At 34.7% G+C, this 25,551-nt stretch overlaps 1 long non-coding RNA gene and 1 pseudogene across 2 annotated transcripts in view; both read right to left on the reverse strand.

Moving 5' to 3' along the window:
- LOC144370402 (uncharacterized) overlaps positions 1–25,551 on the reverse strand; it is a 43,983-nt gene that overhangs the window by 2,413 nt on the left and 16,019 nt on the right. For both annotated transcript variants that reach the window (XR_013430381.1, XR_013430380.1), the window contains exons 3-5: positions 25,106–25,226; positions 11,129–11,336; positions 5,806–5,924 (exon numbers count right to left, since the gene is read on the reverse strand). This is a non-coding gene — a long non-coding RNA (uncharacterized LOC144370402). The remainder of the gene's footprint in view (positions 1–5,805; positions 5,925–11,128; positions 11,337–25,105; positions 25,227–25,551) is intronic.
- On the reverse strand, positions 184–2,595 carry LOC144370401 (carbohydrate sulfotransferase 1-like; annotated as a pseudogene).

Genomic DNA, 25,551 nt, shown 5'->3' on the forward strand with positions numbered 1-25,551 from the left:
GGGGAAGCAAGGACTCTTCACCAGTAAACATCCCTAACAGGTTTAAATTTATTTTGAGAAAGGTCCTAGCTAAGTTGCTGAGATTATTTTTGTTATGGTTTGATTTATCTAGAATTTGCTATTGCAATAAAGCATAGTGGTTTTACATACATATGTATTCATTTTTTTTTAAGCATTTCAATGTTCATTTAGCAAACTTGATTCACTCTTTTTTTTTTTTTGGCACAAAGAAATATCACAATGGACCCCAAGATCAATCAGAAATTTAAAAGATTCATCAGCCATCACTGGTCCAGGGGCAGCTACAAGACTCAGACAGACAGACAGCATCACCACAGACTGGAAAAAATAAACGACGTCCACGTTCACCTCACAGTAAAACCTGCTCACCGACAGGCAAGGGCGGGCAGGAGGGGGGTTCTCTGTTCTATGGGAGGAAGAGGGCCAGGGCCAGGAAGCAGGGACTGGGAGGGACAGACCCCTTTCCAAAGTTCGAGAGAGGGGTCCTTTCGTTTTCATCCTCTTACCTGGTAGAAGTAAAACAGTGCAAAAACTACCATCCCCCAACCACTCATTCATTCCAAAAAACTTGAGAAGTCGTGTGTTGGGGTGCCTCTCCTGGTGGGCCCATGTGCGTGCGTGAATGTGTGCGCGGGGCGCTGTAAACATCGTCCCCGTCCCAGGGAGACCCAACCTCCGAGTGTCGGAATGGGGGGGGGCGGACCCCACTTCACGTGCGCCCTCTGCCCGGTTCCCGTCCCAGACGAGTAGTGCAAATATCGAGACAAAAAGGCAGAAGGGGGCGGCTGGGCAGGGGGCGGGAAGGACACGAAGACAGGGTGGGGGTGGGGAATAAGGCAACAGTTAAAACGGTCCCTTTAGCAAACCCGGCGCCCGCGTGGGGCGCCCTGTCACGAGAAGGGGCCGAAGTCCCGCTCCTCCACCAGGCTGATGGCCGGGTTCTTGAGCTCCTCCTCCGAGGCGGCCTTCCTGTAGCCCAGCTGGGCCAGCACGTGCTGACAGGCGTTCTGGGCGAAGGCCACAATGTCATACGAGAGGCGGAAGCGCCACTTCTCGGCGGTGGCCGCCGAGTTGCGCACGGTGCCGTATTTGTGCTTGCCCAAGGCGGGGTCGCCCCGCGTGTTTTTCTGGATCCAGCGGGCCACGTGGCCGTCCAGGGGGATCCCCAGGAACCCGTAGATCTCCTCGGTCTTCTTCATGGGGTTCCTGGCCAGGTCCTTGTAGCGCACCAGCATGTACTTGCCCTTGAGCCAGGAGGGCCGCATGAGGCCGGTGGACACGGAATTGGAGAAGTCCTCGCACACGGTGGTCAGCTGCGTGACGTCCAGGTTGTAGGGCTTCCTGCCCGTGCCGTACCAGAGCCGCCACAGCCGGTACGTGTTGCGGAAGGTCTCGCTCCGTGACGCTAGAATCCCCCCCCCCCGAGGGTCGCGGACCAGCTGGATGACCTTGAGGTTCAACCGGGGGTCTTCCACCAGAGCCCGCAGGTCGTTCACCTCTGGCACGCGCACAGTCTTGATGGCCACGTGGTTGCGCTCGCGACAGGCCTCGGCGGCCACGGTCAGGTTCAGCAGGCCGCACTTGCGCACGCAGTCCCCCTCTTCCAGGACCAGGTCGGGAGCCCCCGGGGGGTCGCACACGGGACGGGAGCAGAGGACCCGGATGGCCCCGCGGCGGAAGATCTGTCCGTGGTGTGGTTGACCGGGGGCGGCTTGATGTAGTTCTCCAGGAAGTAGAGGTCGCAGTCGTAGAGGCTCCTCAGGAGGTCCCGGCTGGCACCCAGCATGACCCTCCGGTCTGCGGGGCTCTTGCCCTGGGTGAAGCGCGGGATGAGCGTGTTCTGGACGTGGTAGAGGGGCTCGAACAGGCAGAAGACGTCCAGGTGCTGGTTGAAGAGCTGGCCCACGAAGGACGAGCCGCTGCGCGTGGTGGCCAGGATGAGGATGTGGGTCTTTCGGGAGAGGTTATAGGTGAAGGTGGGACCCTCCTCGCACAGCCGCTCTGCCAGCCCTGCCTCGGCCAGCCCGGGGCAGGTGTGGAAGGACTTGGCGGTGAAGGTGCGGATGGCGGTGTACTGGATGGCTATGGAGGCCAGCGCGAGGAGGAGGACGGCCTTCCAGGAACATTGCATGGCTGGCCACCTTCATGGGGCTGCTAATCCGAGGGTCGGGGTCAAAGACGGCTGTTCCAGGCTGGGCGGTCCGCGGCTGCCCGTGTTCCCAGGCTTAGCTGGCTGTGGTCAGAGGTCCCAGCCTGCGCACCAGCCCTGTGGCCAGCGGACTTTTGAAATTCGACTGGCTCCCGGAATTTGGCAGTGAGGGATGCGGGCAGGGGTTCGCCTCAGGCCTCTGCATCAAATGGCAGCTCCAGGAAGGGCTGTTCTTCCACCACAAGAAGAGGAGCAGCCTCAGCTGTGGGAATGTGGATAGATTCCTTAACCTCTCTGTGCCTCTGTTTTCTCACCTGGTCGGGGGCGCGCCGAGAGCCGCTGCAGCGCCCAGCGCCGGCTCCATCCTCCGCTCCGGAGTCAGGCTCGCCGGGGGCCCGCGGGTGGCGGCGGCGACGACATCCTCCGCCTCCCCCATATGTATTCATATGGGAAACTTATTTATATTGTGATTCTTTATTATTGTAATACTATATTTTCACAATATATATGAATAGTAGGCCATGATAAGTTCTTTTTTTGCTCTTATAATTGAAAAGGTTTTTGGCTAAAGTTACATATAACTTTGTAGATGAATTTTAAAAATTTATGCTTTGGTTTTCTACGTCATTTAAAGTAAAGCTTGATGATTTTTTTTATTATTACATTATTGTTGTATTTAATAGTCAGGTTTATTTTGACATAACAATAAAACATAAAATATAATTTACTCCCCTTCAGTATCCAGTAGTTCCCCTTTCCCTATTCTCCAAGTTTCTTCTATCATATTTATTTATAGATTTTTTTAAGAGAGAGTGAGAGAGGGAGAGAGAGAGAGAGAGAGAGAGAGAGAGAGAGAGAGAGAGAGAGAGAGAGAGAGAGAGAGAGATGGGGAGATAATTTCTAATATTTATTTTTTAGTTCTCGGTGGACACATCATCTTTGTTGGTATGTGGTGCTGAGGATCGAACCCGGGCCGCAGGCATGCCAGGCGAGCGCGCCACCACTTGAGCCACATCCCTAGCCCTATTTATAGATTTTTTAAATTATTGTTTTATAGAATAAAAGTAGACTTCACTGTGATATATTCATATTTGTACATAGCAGTTTTGGTTAGATATATTGTCGGTTAACTTGGGGGAAAATGATCACCTTTGTAATGATGAGTTTTATTATTTACATGGGATGTATAATTCAGTCTTTTATGTGCTTTTTGTGACTTTCATTTTCTCATAAGTTTTACATATTTTGTTTCTAAAAATGTACACATGTGAAATACCACTTGCATAAGGCACGTATGTAAAATTTATACATAGTGTTTTATGCTCTTTTTTAAACTGGATATGTTATGAAATGTGACTGGCCCTAGTGACCATTTTTCCTACAGATTATTTTTTATCTCTTCCAAGATGTACATTATATTGAGCCATGCCCTTGGGCTTCAAGTGTTTGGATGAGTACCATTGCATACTTACATGTTATCATGATAACATATGCTCAAATTTCAGTAAGTCTCTGTGATGGGGAGTATCATGTATATTCAATAGCAAACTAGTTTCCACAAATAGATACTAATTTAAACTCCTTTTGAGTTAATGATTTTTAATTTGTTTTAAATGTTCACCAATATTACTTAATTTTTTCCATGATGGGTTTTTATTTTGTATTTCTTAAATTTCTAAATATTTTAAATTTTTATAGTTAATAAACATATCTCATGTATAAATTTGAAATTCAGTCTTCTGTCTTTTATATATTTTTGGCTTAAAAGATGAGAAAAGGATCCAAAAATGCAGCTAGAGATTTATTTCAAAAAGAAAGAAAAAGGTTTAAATTATTTTTTAAAATTGACTTTTTTCTTTACTCATCATTTATTTTAGGTTTCTTGTATGATTGTAAGTGTAGCTCATTTAAAGTAGATTCTAGGGCTTATCTTTGTTAATTGCCAAAGGAAAAATAAATAAGAAATTTCTCTTCACTATGGCTGCAGGAAAATGAATAAATTTCTTTAAAATCATATGGTAATAAAATTGTTAAAAGACATACTTACTAAACATCCACTCCTTAAAAATTTTTTTCTGTAATATTTTTGGCAGTGAATCATGAATTCTATTATCTGGATTTTGGGATTTAATATAAAATATGGAATAAAATTTGGCCAATCCTAGAAATATTTATATATAATTTGTTGTTGACTTAATGACATGTTGTGGAGATAGCAAATAATGAACATATTTATTTTAGAAATAAATAAATAGAGTAAATGATGAGTGTGCAGTGAAATCCTGAGACTGGATGGTGAGTCTGGTTGAAACTGGCTGCACTGACTCTGGTGGGAACTGGCTATGGTTGGCTAGAATATCTGGTGTAATCTTTGGTTTCTGCAGTCCTGTGTCTTCTCCTGAGAAAAGTCAGCCATGAATTTCCACTGGCCAGTCAAGTGGACCATATATTAACAGTAGACACTGGAAATCCTATAGTATCCTATAGAATATCTTCAGCCCCTACCTTAAATTCTGTGTGAGAACATTTGTGGCAATATTTCCAAATCTTCTCGGATTGTTTTGTGGATTCTCGAGTGAGGAGATCATCCCAATCACAACTCCATGTATTTTTTCCTCCAGGAGTGGGGTGAGATACTCTATAGGTATCTCAGTTTTTCTTTCTTCCTGAATTCATTCTTCTTCTTTTTGGAGATTGTGGTATTGTGGATTGAGCCAGAGGTACTGTACCACTTAGCTACATACCTGGTACATTTTAATATTTTTTAATCTTCAAACAGTTACTGAGTGTGATTTTAAATTTATGCTCCAGTATTTTGAGTTGTATTTATACATAAATTTTAGCTTCCTGTTCAATGACAACTTCTCCACTTCCCAGTATTATCAGTTACTTTACCCATATTATATTTCAAATGAACATGGTATTTTCAATTGTTATACCAAAAACTGGATGGGACTTTAAAGTATTTTTTTCTCTCTGGGTGCAAAGATACATGCATATTAATTACAGAGACTCAAGTGGCTAAGTCAGTAAGATTGCAATTTCAAGGTAAACATCAGGAACTTAGGTAGACTAATTAGACAATTAGAAAAACCTGTCTCAAAATTTTAAAACATGGCTGGGTATGTAGCCCAGAATGAACATGCTGATGTTTCAAATCCCCAGTACCATAGAAAAATATTAAAAGCAAAATTTTTTGTTGTTGTTTATGAGCATTTTACATGATTGAAAAGTAAAAAAAGAATCACTTGATCTTGAAAAAATCATGTGTTTCTATTCTTCCTTTGTGTCTCCAAAGGCAGACAACCTGTCAGAGTGTCTTTATGCTCAGATTTCCTTTTGTGAAATGTATATGAGAGCATTCTCATTCCCTACTCTGGTATTCTCCTGGAACTGTGTTTTAGAACTATGTAATATGAGGATCCCACAGCTGGTACATCTAATGCCTCTCATAAGTCTAGACCAGTACTTGGGGCTTTTCTTGTTCAAGAGCAATATAAATGTAGAGAGCTTAGTTTCTCAAATAAATAACTGAGAGAACTCTCAACTTCCCCTTTTTTAAATGTCTTCACTAATTTTATAGTCTAGCACACTGTTTCTTTCTTCTATGTTTATATAATTGGAGTACTACTTACTATTCCACCTTTTGAGAGTTGCCATTCTAACAGCTGTGCTCATACAGAAGATCTTATAGTTGGATGGTGCACTAAAATTCTGATGCAAGCTTTTTAGATTCCAGGGTGCCATATGTTCACTGGAAAAAAAAATGATATGCACCTATTTTAGAAATAAAGAGGGATCTGTGATTGTAACCATTTTTTTTCACTAATATTCAAGATTTTAGCCCATTACAATGTTTGCACACCAATGTGAAAAACACTCCTAGGGAGATTTGCACCTGCACAGTTACCAGTGCTTTCAATGCTTTGAGGTTTCAGATGTAGTCCATTGAATGGAAAAATTTAATTTCGGGACAAATTACTTACAGAAAGAATTGGTTAGGTCTGGTGTTATTAGTAAAGTGAGCTGGGTGAGAGAGATCAGGAAGTGCTAAACTGCCACTTTGGCATTCAGTGGTAGTCTGCATTTCCCTGTTAATTTTTTGGTACTGTCTAGATAATAGTTCAACTGTCAGCAACAGCTATTTGCATTTTCAGAGAATGCTGACAAATCCCTCTAAAGGATTAAGGGATTGCCTTAAGATTTAACACCTCTTCCACTCTGGCCTAATAGAATAAAGCCCATGGGTCTTGCATGGCCATAGAAAAACCATTTATTCCCCCCCCCCCAATAAATACTCATGCATATCTTATTCCTTCTTCTGTGTGTACAGATAAATTAGCATTTAAACTACAGGCAATTTAGAGTTAAATAGTATATTTCAAATGCAAATCAATCTTTATTTATATTAACACTGGATTTGGGCATTTTGTTCCAGTAATTTTGCATATTGCTCAAATCAGAAAAATCTTCAGGTGCATTCTACTTATCTCCTCCTGGTCGATATTTTTTTTTTTTCAGTTTTCCAATTTGTGTACCTCTAATTCCTTTACAGTTTTTAAAAGGACTCAAAACAGGAGTATATATATTTGGTGTATCCATAAATGGAGGTAGGCTTGTATTCTGCGTTTATTTATTTTTATTTTATTTTTTAAAATTATCTCTATATCTGCTCTTTGGTGAATGCTTGTGTATAATTCCAGTGTCACACACATTCTGCACACAAGTCACTTTTGTAATCTATGCCTTTTATTCTAACATCTACCTTGAAGTTGGATTGTAGCATTCATTAACATTAAATATTTTATTGATATGTTTTGATTTATATACTTATAATAAATAACAATAAAAAGATATTTGCATACATATGAACTACCCTATGTAGTTTTCTGTATTGTGATTTCTTTATCTTAAAATTACTACACTGTTGTAATATTATAGCATGCATTAGTGTCAGGTAATGATCACTAGTACATTTGTTCTTATATGTGAGAGAGTACTTGTCTAATTTTATATACATTCATCTTTCCAGGAAAATTTTAGAAGTTTTTGCTTTGATTCCTTCTTTAATAAAAAGTAAAGAATGGTAAAATTATGACCAGTTATTATTAAAGGGTACCTTGGGAAAAATGATCATTTTTATAATAGTTCTATTCTTTGTAAATATGTTGAATATTAGAGTCTTTTATATTCTTTTCTGTATTTTTATTTTCTCAAATACTGCATATTCCTTTCATAAACATACTTGCATATGAAATACAATATTTATGTGACATCAGCATAAAACATACATGGTATTTTATAGTATTTGTCAAACTGGATATAATACATCAACAAAAATTCTAGCTCCTAGAATTTATATTTTACAAAATTTAATATTTATTTCTTCCTCTTTAGCCATGCCCCTTGGTTTCAACTCTGGAAGAATGTGGATGTATTCTCATGAACAGTTGCCATAATTTTAGTCTGTTTCCTGTGTTGGTGTGTCATATACATATGATTACAAAACAGTTTCTACAAATGGATAATAAAAGCTTAAATTATTATTTTCTTTTTTTGTGTATGCATTTATTCCACATATTCATCAATACTATTTAATTCATCTATATGATGTGATTTTATTCAATGTTACCTAATTTCTAAAGATTTTGAGTTTTTATGATTATTGAACACACACACACATATATATATATATATATACTTTTTAAAGCAACTCTTCAAGATTTTTTTGTTTTTCTTATGCATTCTGTTGTGTTTATTCTTCTTATAAGTGTTTGATTATATGTGAGGAAATTAGGGTTTATTTTTAACTTGTCAGTTTTGCAGGTTTTAATGTAATCATTTGATGAATAGATTTTTTGTATTAATATTTTGTAATTCATAAGTTTAATTCTATTATATTGTATAATTTTGAAAACAAAAACAAAAAAAACCTTTTTTTTTCTTTTGTGATATTAGGGATTCAACCAAAGTGTCTTAATGCTGAGCATATTCTCAGCTCTGTTTTAAATTTTATTTCCAGATGGGTTTTTTTCAGTTTTTTCAGTTGGCCTTAAATTTTGAACTTCATGCCTTAGACTCCAGAATAGTAGATATTTCAGGTGTGCACCACCATATAAACACTATCTTTTGTATGTAAACTTTTGAGCTTTGTACTTTCTTATTTATTTCAATATTATTTATTAATAACTTATATTCAGCATTTAATGTATCAAAATATGTTGTTAAGTTTTATGAGTGAAGGGATAAAATAGCATCTTATTATCATACTATTTTCCCAATATCCTGGCATGTTTTAAGAGTTTTGTTGTTGGTGTTTTCTGTAGTTCCACCATTTATTTTATTATTATGAGGTTTACCCTGATTGATTTTACTTCATAACATCAATCATGTGGCATCATGGTATTTTAGTCAGCAGTAGACTTTATGTACAACCACGGACATGAGCCATGTACTAGTCTATACCATCTAGATTCTGTCATTGCCCTCAGAGTATTGGAAAATTGCAGAAAATTCTGAGGATAAATTTTCCAGAGTGTATAGGCATATATAATGACTTCTCACTTTCCATAAAGTGAGAAGTCATTATATATGCCTATATTTGCAATTATGTACTATATAATTGATATAATTTTTATAAATTGAATTTTCAAATTTGCTAGTGATTTTTTAATTGTATCTGCTTTTTTAAAAATTTGCACTGAAGATTGAACCCTAGGGTGCTTAACAATAAAGCCACATCCTCTGTCCTTTTTTATATTTTATTTAGAGACAGAGTATTACTGAGTTGATAAATGCCTCACTAAGTTGCTCAATACAATATATGTATATATATATATATATATATATATATATATATATACATGACAGTATTATATATAATATTGTCTTAGAATTTATGATCCTTTTTTCTTATCTACCTCAGTCACTGGAACTACAGTTGTCCATCACTAGACTGGGCTCATTTTCTTTTTAAAAGCACCAACATTGATACTGGTAACTCTGTGTTACGTTTATCTTTAATAGCTTCTAATTTTGCTCTTTTGCTTAAGACTTTCTTTACTTTTAGTTTTTAAATTTTACTTTTTATTGGGATGTATGATTTGATAATAAATTGTAGTCATTTTATGGCTTACTAATTTTTTTGTATGTTCTATTTTCACCTCAGGTATAGATGAATTCCAATTTTTCCAGCTGTATGGAGTTCTGAGTGAAACATAATAACCTGTATGGATATTGTTAAATAAATGGAAGCACAATTTTACCCAGTTTTTTGAGTGCACTATATATGGCCAAAGGACATAAAATCAGCATACTACATTGACACAGCCACATTAATGTTTATAGCAGCACAATTCACAATAACCAAGATATAAAACCAACCATTCAATGATGAATGGGTCCATTCAATGATGACAGCATAAAAAATGTTGCTTATGTACACAATAAATTATGAATCGGCCATAAAGAAGAATGACTTTATGACATTTGCCAGGAAATGGATGAATCTAGAGATTTTATGCTAAGTAAAACAAACCATTTCTTTAAAATCAAATATTGAAAGTTATTGCTGATATGTAAAATCTAAATCTTATAAAGTGGGGAAGGGTAAGAAAAGAAGATCAGTAGATTGCACAATGGTAAACAAACACAATTAAGTAAATAAATAAATAAAAGGGACAAAAATAGAACTATAAAAGATATATATCCATAAGTGAATCCTACCATTGAAGCCACCAACAAGAACAGGATTTTAATTAGAATAAGATATATCCCATGCTTGCATAATACCATAAAAATTAATTTACTGTCAGGTAGAACTAGAAAGAACCAATTAAATTAAAAAAAAACCAAAGTGTATTTGTTTGAAGATCTATATGTATAATATAAACATCGATCAAAGTTTATATATATATATATAATTTTGTATGTTAAAAAATGGAAAAAGAAAAATTCAAACAGGATTGTTGTTGCTATTTTTTATATTAATAACATACATAAAACCATAAAATGTTTGAACATAAATAAACTATTAATTATTTACATTAAGTGGTCTACCTACCTTTTTGCATTTCAAAATTTCTCTTATACCATTGATATTGGAATTGCTAGAGATCTCACTACACATTCAGAATAGCCAGCTCTATCAGAAATAACAAATAGGATTCTACACATTAGTAAATTTCTGATTAGTGGTTGTACAATTAAAATTTGTGGATTCCCTTTCTTAATTAACATGATTTTCTCATCTGAAAAATATGTATAATTTAGATCAAGATATAAAAAATTACAAAATATATATTTTTGTGATAATGCCTGAGTTTTATATTATGTTTCATAAATGTGGAGTATGTATACTTTTTTGAACTTAAATCACTTTTTCTGTAGATAATAGTATCATTGAGTTCCAAAACACTACCTACATGATAGTCTACTAACCCTAATTTCAACTGTATTTGCATTACAGACTGTGCAAATATTCCTGTGGTCAATGTGTTATTTATTTACATATTCTTATTTTAGGAATTGTTAACATTTATGGATATAGCCATTGATTTTACTGAAGAGGAGTGGGAATGCCTTCAGCCTGCTCAGAGAAATTTATATAGAGATGTGATGCTAGAGAACTACAGAAACTTGGCCTTCCTGGGTAAGTTAAACTTTCCTTTAAAATTATTAATTACTAATTATTATTTAATTTACTTCTGTTGCAGAGTATCTACTGGGAACTTCTCTATATAAATGAGTTTCAGATTTGTGTTTCAAAGAAAAAATGACATTTTTAATACAGATATTTCTCTCTCTCTCTCTCTCTCTCTCTATATATATATATATATATATATATATGTATATATACATAATGTAAACTATTGTAGACTACACATAGCAGTGAACACAGTTGAGTCATTCAAATGTCAAGGAGAAAAACAAACTAAAAAATATTGAAAGAGTAGTTACCCAGTAGAAGATATTTTCAGAAGCTTAGGTTTATTTATTTTGATTGTAATCATTGAACACATACTGCCCTATATTTATCACATTTTCAAATTCCTTATTCTCTGTTTTCTTCTTTAGTGATGTCCCAGTTTATTCAGATTAACCATCAAAACTTAGCTTTTGTTGTGAGGGCCAGCATGATCTGTTTCAAATATTCTTGTGAAGAAACCTTTAAAGGAGAAAACAGAAGAGAGAGATACACACAGTGAAAAGGAAAAAATAAAAAAATTACTGGCCACCCCTCTTAGCAGCAGCACATATAATATCCCAAAATTACATAGGTTCTGGTACCATGACTACATTCTAACCCAGTGTTTCTTTAACCCCATGTGCTAGCTAACCAAGATTAGGTCCAGTTAATACAAATATAGAGCCCCTTCTCCCTAAGGACATTACCACAGAAACTAGGTAGTGCACCTGTAGAGTTGTCTTAATATCTTCAGTGAGAAACTGCTGGGCATTGCAATTGTGGGACTCAGGGTGCCAGTTACAATCACCCCCACACTTTCCTGTAAATTCCAAGATCAGAATACCTAATACCTCCCCTATTTTAAGGCCTTTTGAATAAATAATATTACTTATCTCCTTAATGCTGGTGGGGGCAAAAAATAGGGCAGGCATAGACAACAGCAAGTTCCAACATCAGTAAACATCCACCTATGAATATTTTTGACCCAGATGAAATTGAGTAAACATGAAGTTAACCAATCCAACAAGTCCAAAATCCATCATCTTGTTGAACCTTATTAATGATATCTTTAAGGTAATCGAAGTGTTTTGAAATAAAATTACCATTATAACTTAAATTGAAGGAACATGTGGTATTAAACTTCTGATATCCTTTATGATGTAACAATAACAGACAATCAATTGCAGCATAATTGTCAAGTATGGCTTGACAATGTTGTTTTTGATCTTCATTAAGCATATTTACATCCATGGAGGCATGACTAATACGGTTTATGATAGCATAGGTGAGTTTCAAACATTTCAAAATGTTTTTACAGAATAGTTTATAGACATATATGTGTATATTTCTTAGTAAATTTTTTGTTCATATTTCTTTTTAAGAGTCCATTGCCTCTTTACCCTTGTTGAATATTTATGATATTATCATTAAAAATCTATTAGTTGTTTTCATGTCTCCATGTCATGATAGACAAAAACGATTTTTTGGACACTCTTTGAAAAAGCCAGAAATATTTGTATATGATTTACATTTCTCTTATTCGACTGACAGTGAAGGTAGCTGGTAGATATTTCCTAAATACCCAATACTATCTTATGAAGGACAAAAGGGTGTTAATGATTCTTTTCTATATTACTCTTTTTAATGATGTACTCCTCTTGGATACTGTGGTCTCTACAAGAATTTGGATAATATTCTCAAGGTAATTTTTTTCTGTACATTTTTATTGAACTAATATATTTTTTGGATTTATGGTGACTTTGGACTTACTAATCTGCTACACTCCTGATGTACTTATTTTACCTTAATTTCATGTTATGTATGCAAAATATATTTATCCCACTCTAATAGGTATTTTTTTATTTTTGTTTATTTTAGCCATGACTTCTAATCATATCCAAGAATATTCAACAGAAAATGGCCTAAAACATATATTACATGAAGTGATAAGTGCAAAATATGGAAGTCGTGATCTTGACTATTTACCACAAAAGAAAATATGGAAAACTACAAGTGAGAGTGAACTCCAGAAATCATATAAAAAATCAGGCCTTGTTCATCACCAGAAAATTTATACTGGAGAGAAGCCCTATGAATATAAAGAATGTTGCCAAGCTTTTAGTAAAAAAATTAACCACAGAGGAACCCACAATGGAGAGAAGCCCTACAAATGTAAAGAATGTGGAAAAGCTTTTGGTCAAAAATCATACCTTATTTACCACAGCAGAACACACACTGGAGAGAAGCCCTACAAATGTAAAGATTGTGGCAAAACTTTTGGTCAAAAATCAATCCTTACTTGCCACAGAGAAACTCACACTGGAGAGAAACCCTACAAATGTAAAGATTGTGGTAAAGCTTTTGGTCAAAAATCAGACCTTATTTACCACAGGAGAACTCACACTGGAGAGAAGCCCTACAAATGTAAAGATTGTGGTAAAGCTTTTGGTCAAAAATCAGACCTTATTTACCACAGGAGAACTCACACTGGAGAGAAGCCCTACAAATGTAAAGATTGTGGAAAAGCTTTTGGTCAAAAATCAATCCTTACTTGCCACAGAGAAACTCACACTGGAGAGAAGCTCTACAAATGTAAAGAATGTGGCAAAGCTTTTGGTCAAAAATCTCACCTTATTTGCCACAGGAGAACTCACACTGGAGAGAAGCCCTACAAATGTAAAGATTGTGGTAAAGCTTTTGGTCAAAAATCAGACCTTATTTACCACAGGAGAACTCACACTGGAGAGAAGCCCTACAAATGTAAAGATTGTGGAAAAGCTTTTGGTCAAAAATCACACCTTAATCACCACAGCAGAACACACACTGGAGAGAAGCCCTACAAATGTAAAGATTGTGGCAAAGCTTTTGGTCAAAAATCAATCCTTACTTGCCACAGAGAAACTCACACTGGAGAGAAGCTCTACAAATGTAAAGATTGTGGCAAAGCTTTTGGTCAAAAATCTCACCTTATTTGCCACAGGAGAACTCACACTGGAGAGAAACCCTACAAATGTAAAGATTGTGGCGAAGCTTTTGGTCAAAAATCAGACCTTATTTACCACAGAAGAACTCACACTGGAGAGAAGCCCTACAAATGTACAGAATGTGGCAAAGCTTTTGGTGACACATCAAACCTTATTTGCCAGAGCAGAAATCACAGTGGAGAGATGCCCTACAAAAGTAAAGAATGTGGCAAAGCTTTTGGTAAAAAATACACCTTCTTCACCACAGCAGAACTCACTGGAGAGAAGCCCTACAAATGTAAAGAATGTGTCAAAGCTTTTACTCAAAAATCAGGCTTTATTTGCCACAGAGAACTCACACTAGAGAGAAGCCTTACAAATGTAAAGAATGTGGCAAAGCGTTCAGTAAAAAATCACACCTTATTTGCCACAGTAGATTTTACACTGGAGAGAAACCTTACAAATATAAGGAATGTGGCAAAGCTTTTAGCAATAAAACAGGCCTTATTCACCACAACATAACTCACACTGGAGAATAGCCCTACAAAAGTGAATAATGTGGAAAAGCTTTTAATAAAAAATGAAACTTTATTCACCATAGCAAAAGACATCCTGGTGAATTTGAAATGTGAATAAAGTAATAATACTTTTAAAGAAACACTAAACCTTGGGGCTGGGGTTGTGGTTCCATGGTAGAGTGCTAGTCTTGCATTTTTGAGATCCTGGGTTCAATCCTCAGCACCACATAAAAATAAATAAGTGAAATAAAGGTATTGTGTCCAACTAAAAATAAAAAATAAGCATTAAAAAAAGAAAGACTAAACCTTATTAACCACAGAATTTATACAGAAAAAAAACCCTACAAATTGAAACAATGCAGCAAAGCTTTAAATAAGAAATCAATTCTTTTCACCACTAGGCTACTTATTCTGGAAAGAAGACATCTGAATGTAGAGAATGTAGAAACATTTTAAATTATATATCATATATTACTAGGCATCAGAGAAAACCCACTGGAGAGAAGCTCTACACATGAACCCATCGTACCATTACTCTAAGAAAGGGACAACATTTAATCATGACCACAATAACCATAGCATAGAGATAATTTTGAAATATGAAAATTGACAATGTGACAATGCCTCTGAAGTTTATTCAGCAATACTCAGCACCTGTTGATACATACTGGTTAGAGAAAATACAAATGGAAAAAAAAATGTAGCTACATGTTTCTAAAACACTGCTTATTTTTGGAGAATTAATTTTGCCCAGTAACTCTAAAAAGTTAAATAATATTTCCAAAATGTATTTAAATTTTAAATTCATTGAACATCTGAAAACTCATAGTAGTAGTGAACATTGAACAGATTTTGTCCAAAATGTATGCCGTATATAACAATGAAACATTTTTAGTAAATGTGAGAGTATAGTAAAGTTATTACCTATATGAGGATGAGTAAAATACAGAACTCATTTAAGTTTAGAAAGCAAGTAGTTGTCTTTAAATTTTGTTTGAATTTATTAAGCATTGTCAGGTTATTTTGTACAAATATCAGTCATAAATATACATGCATAATGAAGAAACCTCATCTTTGAAAGAATATAATTGTTTTTCTAAATCAAAAGTTACTATTCACTTTTGAATACTGGGAAAAGAATTATATAAAATCTATTTTTGATGTTTAACACTCAAGTGTAATATTTTAAACTTTATTTTTTTTGAATTTCTGTTTAAGTTTAGGTATTTTTATACACTGAGCCACATTCCTAAGCCCTCTCTCCACTTTTTCAAATTTTGAGACTGTCTTGTTAAGTTTCTGAAACCACACTAAGTTGCTGAGGCTGAATTTAAATTTCAGAAATTACTCAGCTTACCAATTTGCTTGGATTACAAGCATGGACCATCATGCCAGGTTTACAGTGCATTTTTTAACCTACATTTAACTTATGTAGGCAATATGTCTTTATAACTGAATATTTGTTTATGTGTTAACACTCATGTATTGCATCCTGTTAAATGACATCATAGTGTTCCACTTGACTAAATGTCCTATGTAACAGTAAAACATACTGTTGAGTGAATAATACTCTAGCATCTGTTAATACTTTTACACATTTTAATCAGACTTAATGTGGAACACAATTTGCATAAGTCAGATCATTATTTTTTTATTTATGGTGAAATTAAGAGTTAAAAGAAGGATATAGATATAGGAAAATAAGCCCCAGATTTTCATATATTCATTTATAAATTTTCAAATTTTAACTTTTTAACATTTAACATTTCCTAGTGAATTTCCACAAAATTAAAAGTAGCTCTTACATGAAAGAAGAGCTTTATCTTTCTTGTGTGCATAATGGCCTTCTAGACTTCATCCTCCTTGGAAACATTTCATTTTTCATGGAATGAGGTCAATGATAATTTTTTCATGTATATTAGTAAATTCTGACATCCTTGTTATTCTATAGGTAGTGTTATTTCAGGGCAGGAATTAGAGAAATGCATGTGGAGTTAAGGTTGAGTGAGGCCTTATACTTATGACAAAATAATCAATGAACTATATTTTATAGTCTAATTTTCTGAGGGCCAAGTAGTAAGAGGTAAACTGAGAAGGTTGTATGTAAAGATTAAGTTTCTTATCATAAAATGTTGGCTTTTCAGGTACAATAGGGTAAAAGCTTCTTATACACAGAATCCATACAAAAATCACATTGAATATCATTCACAATTTTATTAACATTACATATAATTTATGAAGAACTGAGTTTACAGCAACATATGCCTAAGAACAAGGTCTGTGGACATTGTACACTCTCCAATATTTATTGGCATATTTATACCAATTTAATTACACATGAAACTACACTGAGAAGTAAAATCAATTGGATCAACACACAACAATATAGAAATAAAAACTTGTAAAGACTAAAGCAAGAGATCAATAGTGGATGAAGTGTGGTTTCCAAATTCTAGAGCAGTTAAAGGTAATTGAAGAATGATAAGTTACCCACTTTGAGCTACAACAGCATTTGAATGAAAAAGAGTCACAAAGTAAGCAAAGATTATTCACTTCCATTTGTATATTTTGTAATATTTTCCAAAATTTTTCTGCATATTTTATTGCAGTCAAATTGGGAAACAATCCAGAAAGTTAAAAAAGACAAGTGTTTCTCCTCTGGTTTTAAAAGCAAGAAAATGAATAGAGAGAAATTTATTGAGTTAGAAAAAATTACTAGTAAGTATAATGTATAATGTATTTCAGCTATTCCTGGCTGCACAGGGCATTTTTGCTTAACAAAGATTTTGTTCACGTATGTATGTATGCTTAAAGGACATTGCTGCTTTCAGTCAGTCTTTTCCATTAAAAACAATGATGTACCATTTAACAGTTTCCAGCCACAAAATACACAATTTCAGAAATTTTCTGTTTCATCCTCCATATATTCTGCCACAATATTCACCAGGACAAGGTAATAGAGAAACTGTACAGAAATAAAACACTAAATAAAAACAGACATAAATAAAATGTGCCAAAAAAATGTGAATTTTCATGGTGGAAAAGATCACTAAATGACCCACTCAAAGGTTGAAAAATAGAATAAAGCCAAAGATTTCATTAACATTCTCTATTTGGGAATTAAACCTACTTTCTAAATATAGTAATATTGATACTTGGGTATACTTAAGAGGACACAGCAGAAGATTCTTAAGAGGACTTAAGAGGACACAGCAGAAGATTCAAGACTTCAATAACAGACCTGCTAATATTAATTTTAGTACAATTTCTTTTACTATCCAAGGTAAATGATTTACCTAGCCTTTTACAAGACTTGTTCATTTCTTGTCTCATACATGATACAAGGCAAACTGAACACTTGGGATTTACCTAGCCTTTTACAAGACTTGATTTACCTAGCCTTTTACAAGACTTGTTCATTTCTTGTCTCATACATGATACAAGGCAAACTGAACACTTGGGACATGGAGGTTTTAGATCTCCTTTCTGTTCTTCCAAAACACTGGAGTAAACGAAACTTAATTTTACCCAAAACACTTCATTCTTAAACATGATCTCTCTCCATCAGTCCTATTTTGCCATTCATTAGAAAAGTTATTTTCTCTTAAAATGTATCAAAACAGTTTTTTTTTTTCCTTTACCAGGTCTGGTTTGAGTTTCTTCCAGTAATTATGAACCTACCATGACTAATTTTTCCTGGTATCTGGACCACTATGTGTGATTCTAAAACCTTTGATGATATTTATTTAACAATAATAACTAGTTTTGTTTTGCTTTAGATTTAATATAATACTAAGTATTAGTCAAACTATAAAACAAAAGATAAATTTGTTGGAAAAAAATCAATTGCTCTAATCTCATTTAATCAAAGAGCTTCACATAAGTAATAGTTACCCATCAAGTAGTAAATGTAGTTATATAAGAACCACTACATTTTATAGTTCCGATAAGTAAGTATTGCTAAAGTAAATTTTTAGCTTGAAAAAGTAACTAATACTTGGTTATTCTGCAACAAATTGTATGTAAGTCTTCAAACACATAATTAAACTTTCAAAATGATGTTATTGAGTTTATTTTAAGTTTAGGAAAGATTAGTGACTTACATGAGGAGATACATCTCAGTGGCATTAAATAGAAAAATATTCAAAAGAAAGTTCTTCTGAATCAAAGCATCTGTAAAATAATCTTTCCTCTGTTTTTAGAAGTTATATGTGATTATTTTCAATTGTTTCAAATCTAATTCATAATTATTTATTTATACTAATCAGAACCAAATTTTTTATTTCATTTAACCCTACAAACTATTTAGTAGCATTTCAAAATGTTCATCATTAGCCAAACAACAACAACAAAAAAACATTACATAAATATTTGCAGTGAAATAGTTTTGGGGAAGGCTGTGGTAATATTTGTGCATTTACATTTATCAAAAGAAATATGAATTTTAAGATTGAGGAAAAATTCCTTCAGCTTATTTCTTTTCAATACATTGACAAAGTTTTTCTTGAATTTCAATACCTTATAGAACAGAAACTGATGCTGTATTAACATAGCAAATTTAATTCCACATATTAAAAGAGCTTTGCCCTTAGATGATAATGCTCATTATAAATAATTAAAAATATTAAAATATAAGTTTAAAGAATGCATTTGTGCTATAACTAGTGGGATCAAACAAGTACTATCAGTCATAAAATATGGTTATCAGTTCTTAATAATGTTCTCCTTTAAAACTATTTTTCTCCACAAGTGGTTAAAATAATGTTAGCTTTATCAATAATCTTTCACAAATTTTAAGAAAATTTTATTAGATTGGTAATGATAAATAGTATGAATTTTCAGATATAATGAATAACCTCTGAAATTATCATGGACACTAAATTAATGCAGCATTGGTGGGCACTTATTGTTAGGAGTTAGAGTTATCATTCACCACTTTTCCTTTATGACTTAAGGAAATGTAATGCAAATTCCATCTGTCGAATGAGAAATGGAATGCTTTTTAACCGATAGCAAAAACTGAAATCATTGTACTAGAAATTTGCAATTAAGGTAAAGTGTGGAAAAAAATAGACTATTGAAACCCAGTTGCAAAAGAAGGAAAGCAGAGAGTTCATAGAACTATTCTGTGCATTTGTGAAACATTTGGTTCAGCTAGTTCTCTAAGAATAAAGCTCATGACAACTTGTCCATGTTGTTCCAGCACTCTCTCTTGAGCTAATTGTAAATGAGGCAGCCCAAGGTGCTCATTGTGCTGGAAGCCATCCAATTCCATCCAGAAAGCTCATTTTAGTGTAAAGCTGCCCCCCTCATGTCAGTGTACAGAGAAACTGTGTTACTAGTGACCTTATTAAGCAACTGAATCTACCACTTTTATAGACTTTGCCTATCACTGGTTATTCTATTTTATTGAACCAATATATATATATGTATTTTTTTCTTTAAAAGAAGCCAAGCTGTTATTCACATAAAATTGAGGACAAAACAACTGCAGGATTGAAGAAATTTTAAAAATCTGAGTCATAGATGTTATTGAAACGCTGCCTGATTCCATACAGAAACCCACATATCAACCTTGGGAGCATACTTTATACCTACTGTATGGTAGTAAGGAAACAAGGAAGGCAAATTTGGGAAATTGTGCTTTCATAGCTTATTGCCTTTCCTAAGATCCCTGGTAGTGAATTATAAGCTAATACACTATCTATTCAATTAAGGCAAATCAAGTTTGAATTTCTGTTTGCCTGAAACTCCAAATATGTTAAATAAAAATAAATAAATATGGCTGGAAATACAAAGCATGTCTCAATAATGATCCTAAATGTTAATAGCTTAAATTCACCAATTAAAAGACATAGGCTAGCAGACTGGATTAAAAAACAAAGATCCAACAATATTCTCCCTACAGGAGACTCATCTCATAAGAAAAGACATACACAGACTGAAGGTGAAAGCATAGAAAAAATCATAATATGCACATCGACTGTGGAAGCAAGCAGGGGTTTCCATCCTTGTATCAAGTAAAGTAGACTTCAAACAAAAGTTAATCAAAAGGAATAAAGATGGACATTACATACTGCTCAAGGGAACCATATACCAATAAGACATAGCAATCATAAATGTATATTATATCCTCAAACAATGGCGTAGCTATGTTTATCAAACAAATTCTTCTCAAGTTCAAGAGTCAAATTGACCACAGCACAATAATCTTGGGTGATTTTAACAGACCTCTCTCACCACTGGACACATCTTCAAAACAAAAGTTGAATAAAAAAAGTATAGAACTCAATAATAAAATCAATAACTTAGATGTAACTGACATATATAGAATATTTCAACCTGCATCAAGTGGATACACTTTTTTTTCTCAGCAGCACATAGATCCTTCTCTAAAATAGTCCATATAATATTCCACAAATCAACTCTTAGCAAATACAAAAAAAGTAGAGATACTACCATGCATTTTATCAGATCATAATGGAGTGAAATTGGAAATGAACTACAAAATAAAAAATAAAATTTTCACTATCCCTTGGAGACTAAACAATATGCTACTGAAAGAACAATGGGTTACAGAAGACATCAAGAAGGAGATTAAAAAATTCTTAGGGGTAAATGAGAACATAGACAAAACATGTCGAAATCTCTTGGACACCATGAAAGCAATACTAAGAGGAAAAATAATTGCATGAAGTTAATTCCTTAAAAATAAAGTCAACAAATAAATGACCTCACACTATATCTAAATCCCTAGGAAAAGAAGAACAAATCAGCAGCAAAAGCAGTAGAAGGCAAGAAATAATTAAAATTAGAGCTGAAATCAAAACAAAAGAAGCAATGGAAAAATTGACAAAAAGTAAGTTTTTAAAATAATAAATAAAATTGAAAGTCCCTTAGCTATGCTAATAAAGAGAAGAAGAGAGAAAACTCAAATTACTAGCACACATGATGAAAAAGCTAATATCACAACAGACACTACAGAAACACAGAGGATAATTAGAAATTATTTTGAAAACTTATACTCCAATAAAATAGAAGACACTGAAGGCATCGACAAATTTCTTCAGTCATACTATTTGCCCAGATTGAATCAGGAAGACATACACAACTTAAACAGACCAATATCACGTGATAAAATAAAACACACCATCAGAAGCTTACCAGTCAAGAAAAGCCTAGGATCGGATATATACTCAGCCAAGTTCTACAAGACCTTTAAAGAAGAACTCCTAAATACTATTTCAGGAAATAGGAAAAGAGGCAGCAGCTTCCAAACTCATCCTATGAAGCCAATATGACCCTGATACCAAAACCAGTCAATGACACATTAAAGAAAGAAAACTTCAGACCAATATCTCTAATGAACATAGATGCAAAAATTCTCAATAAAATTCTGGCAAATCAAATACAAAAACATATCGAAAAGATTGTGCACCATGATCAAATGGGATGCAGCCCATGGATGAAAGCTTGATTCAACATACAAAAATCAATAAGTGTAATTCATCACATCAATAGACTCAAAGAAAAGAATCATATGATCACCTCAATAGATGCAGAAAAAGCATCTGACAAGATACAGCACCTTTACATGTTCAAAATACTAGGAAAACTAGAAATAACAGGAACATATCTCGACATTGTAAAAGTTATCTATGCTAAGCCTCAGGCCAACATCGTTTTATTTTATTTTATTTTATTTTTAAAGAGAGAGGGAGAGAGAGAGAGAGAATTTTAATATTTATTTTTTAGTTTTCGGCAGACACAACATCTTTGTATGTGATGCTGAGGATCGAACCCGGGCCGCACGCATGCCAGGCGAGCGCACTACCGCTTGAGCCACATCCCCAGCCTCCCAACATCATTTTAAATAGAGAAAAAATTAAAGGCATTTTCTCTAAAAAGTGGAATAAGACAGAGATGCCCTCTTTCACTACTTCTATTCAACATAGTTCTTGAAACACTGGCCAGAGCAATTACACAGATGAAAGAATTAAAAGGATACACAGAGGAAAAGAACAACTCAAACTGGCACTATTTGTTCATGATATAATTCTATACATAGAAGACCCAAAAAGCTCCACCAGAAAACTTCTAGAAATACTAAATGAATTCAGCTAAGTAACAGGATACAAAATCAACACTCATAAATCAAAGGCATTTCTCTATAACAGTGAAAAATTCTCTGAGAAAGAAATGAGGAAACTACCCCATTTACAATCACTTCAAAAAATAAGATACTTGGGAATCAACAACAAAAGAGATGAAAGATCTATACAATGCAAACTATAGGTCCCTAAAGAAAGAAATAAAAGAAGACCTTAGAAGATGGAAAGACCTACCTTGCTCTTGGATAAGAAGAATTAATATTATCAAATGACTATACTACCAAAAGCACTATACAGATTAAATGCAATTCCAATCAAAATCCCAATGGCATTCCTCATAGAAACAGCAAAAGTAATCATGAAATTAATCTGGAAAAATAAGGGACCCAAAAAAGCTAAAGCAATCCTTAGCAAGAATAGTGAAACATCACTATACCATATATTAAAGTATACTACAGAGCAATAGTAACAAAACCAGCATGGTATCAGCACCAAAACAGACTGGTAGACTAATGATACAGAATACAGGACACAGAGACTAACCCCCCAAATTACAATTACATTATATTAGATAAAGGTGCCAAAAACATGCACTGGAGAAAAGTCAGCAACAAATGGTGCTAGGAAAACTGGAAATCCATATGCAACAAAATGAAATTAAATCCCTCTCACCTTGCACAAAAGTCAACTCAAAGTGGATGAAGGACCTAGAAATTAAACCAGAGACTCTGTGTCTAATAGAAGAAAATGAAGGCCTAATCTTCATCATGTGGTATTAAGCCCCAACTTCCTTAATAAGATTCCTATAGCGCAAGAATTAAAATCAAGAATCAATAAATTGGATGGAATCAAACTAAAAAGTTTCTTCTCAGCAAAAGAAACAATCTGTGAGGTGAACAGATAACCTACATACTGAGAGCAAATTTTTACCCCCTCACACATCAGATAGAGCACTAATCTCTGGGGTATATAAAGAACTCAAAAAGCATCAAAAAAACCCCAAACAACAAATAGGCCAAGGACCTGAAAAGACGCTTCTAGAAGAGGATATAGAGTCAATCAACAAATATTTGAAAAATTCTTATCATCTCTAGCAATTAGAGAAATGCAAATCAAAACTACTCTTAGATATCATCTCACTCCAGTCCAAATGGTAGCTATTATGAAGACAAACAACAACAGTGTTGGCGAGGAGGTAGGGGAAAAAGGCACACTCATACATTACTGGTGGGACTACAAATTGGTGCAGCCAACATGGAAAGCAGTGTGGAGATTCCTTGGAAATCTGGAAATGGAACCAGCATTTGACCCAGTTATCCCTCTTCTTGGTCTATACTCAAAGGACTTAAAAACAGCATCCTACAGGGACACAGCCATAACAATGTTTATAGCAGCACAATTCACAACAGCTGAACTATGGAGCCAATCTAGATGCGCTTCAGTGGATGAATGGATAAAAGAAATGTGTCATGTATACACAATGAAATTTTACTCATCAATAAAAGAGAATAAAATCATGGCATTTGCAGGTAAATGGAGAACATAATGCTAAGTGAAGTTAGCAAATCCCAAAACAACAAATGCTGAATGTTCTCTCTGATATAAGGAGGCTAAAAGATCAAGGGGTAGGGATGGGAAACATGGGAGGAATAGATGAAATCTAGATAGGGAAGAGGGGTGGGAGGGTAAAGAAGGGTCAGGGGACTAGCAAGGATGTTGGAATGTGATAGTCATCATTATCCAAAGTAAATATATGAAGAAACAAATTGGTGTCAACATACATTATATACAACCAGAGATATGAAAATATGTGCTGTATATGTGTCATAAGAATTGTAATGCATTCTGCTGTCATTTATTTTTTTAAAATCAATTTAAAAAACACTGGCAAAAAATAAAAAGAAAATGCAAAAAGTAAAATGAAAGAAAGAAAAAAAAATGAGAGAGTATATGCTAAAAACCAAAACCAAAAGTAACAATAAAACCCCAGAATGCTTCCAGTAATCATACTGTGGAAGTATTGCAATTTTATTCTTTGACTGATATGTATTATGGGACAAAATAAATGAGCATTTATGAGACATGAAAATTAAATTATTCCCACTATGCTTCAAAACCAGAGTTATCAATGTGGAAGAAACAGTATTCAAAAAAATAAAGATGATAAATAGAAGCTCTACTCTCAATTAATTATCAATATACACATGGAAGTATAAAGTTCATAAGCATGTATGTATACACACGTAAAATATATACACACATATAAAGACACGATAAATACGTAAAATATATACATATATACACACATATAAAGATATACTAAGCAAATACTTATATATACACATATTAAAGTATATCCTCAAATCCTCCCATCCCCCTCCAGTCTCTCCCAGGTCCAGTAGAACTGAGGGGTGCCTGAGTGCTGACAGAAGGATGCAGTAGTCACTGTGACCCAGCATGCCTGGTGCAGTCAGCCAATGACTGCACCTCCTAGCAGCCCTGGTGAGTGGTGCTGGTAGGTGGGTGAGAGGCCATAGGTCAGATTGGCCACTCCCCCCGTAGACCTATGCTCCACTTCCAGTGGCTGAGAAAGTGAGTGTTGCATTTGTTAAAAATAATGTGTCTCTGGGCATTGGTCCCTACATCCTCCCTCATACCTTGGTAGGTGAACTTGTCTTGTATCTTCCACTGATGTGGCTGGGACAGGAAGTTCCTTGCTTGCCTGCACAGGGTGAGATGGGTGCTGTCCGTCCACCCATCTGTGACATGGGCAGATTTCTGGAGAGTGACCAGGATGCAATATTTACCTTTTGCTAATTACAATAAAATTAAATATGTGTATTTATATAATCTAATATAGAAGAGTATTTTAAAGCCACAATTAAATTTCAAACTTTTTTCACTAAAATATATTTTTTCTGATACACATCAAATTTTGTCTCTTGTTATTATTATCCCGTAGATTTCTGTGTGCTAGATAAGCATTATGAACTTTCGTAGATTATTTTCACTTATATATCTTTTGCTAGTATATGCAAACAATTCATGCTAAGGTTTTATTTACATTGAAGCTAATTATTATTTTTCTTTGGGGATGCACTCA

This window comes from Ictidomys tridecemlineatus, chromosome 14 (genome assembly GCF_052094955.1).
Source record: "Ictidomys tridecemlineatus isolate mIctTri1 chromosome 14, mIctTri1.hap1, whole genome shotgun sequence".
In the NCBI taxonomy this organism is placed as follows: domain Eukaryota; kingdom Metazoa; phylum Chordata; class Mammalia; order Rodentia; family Sciuridae; genus Ictidomys; species Ictidomys tridecemlineatus.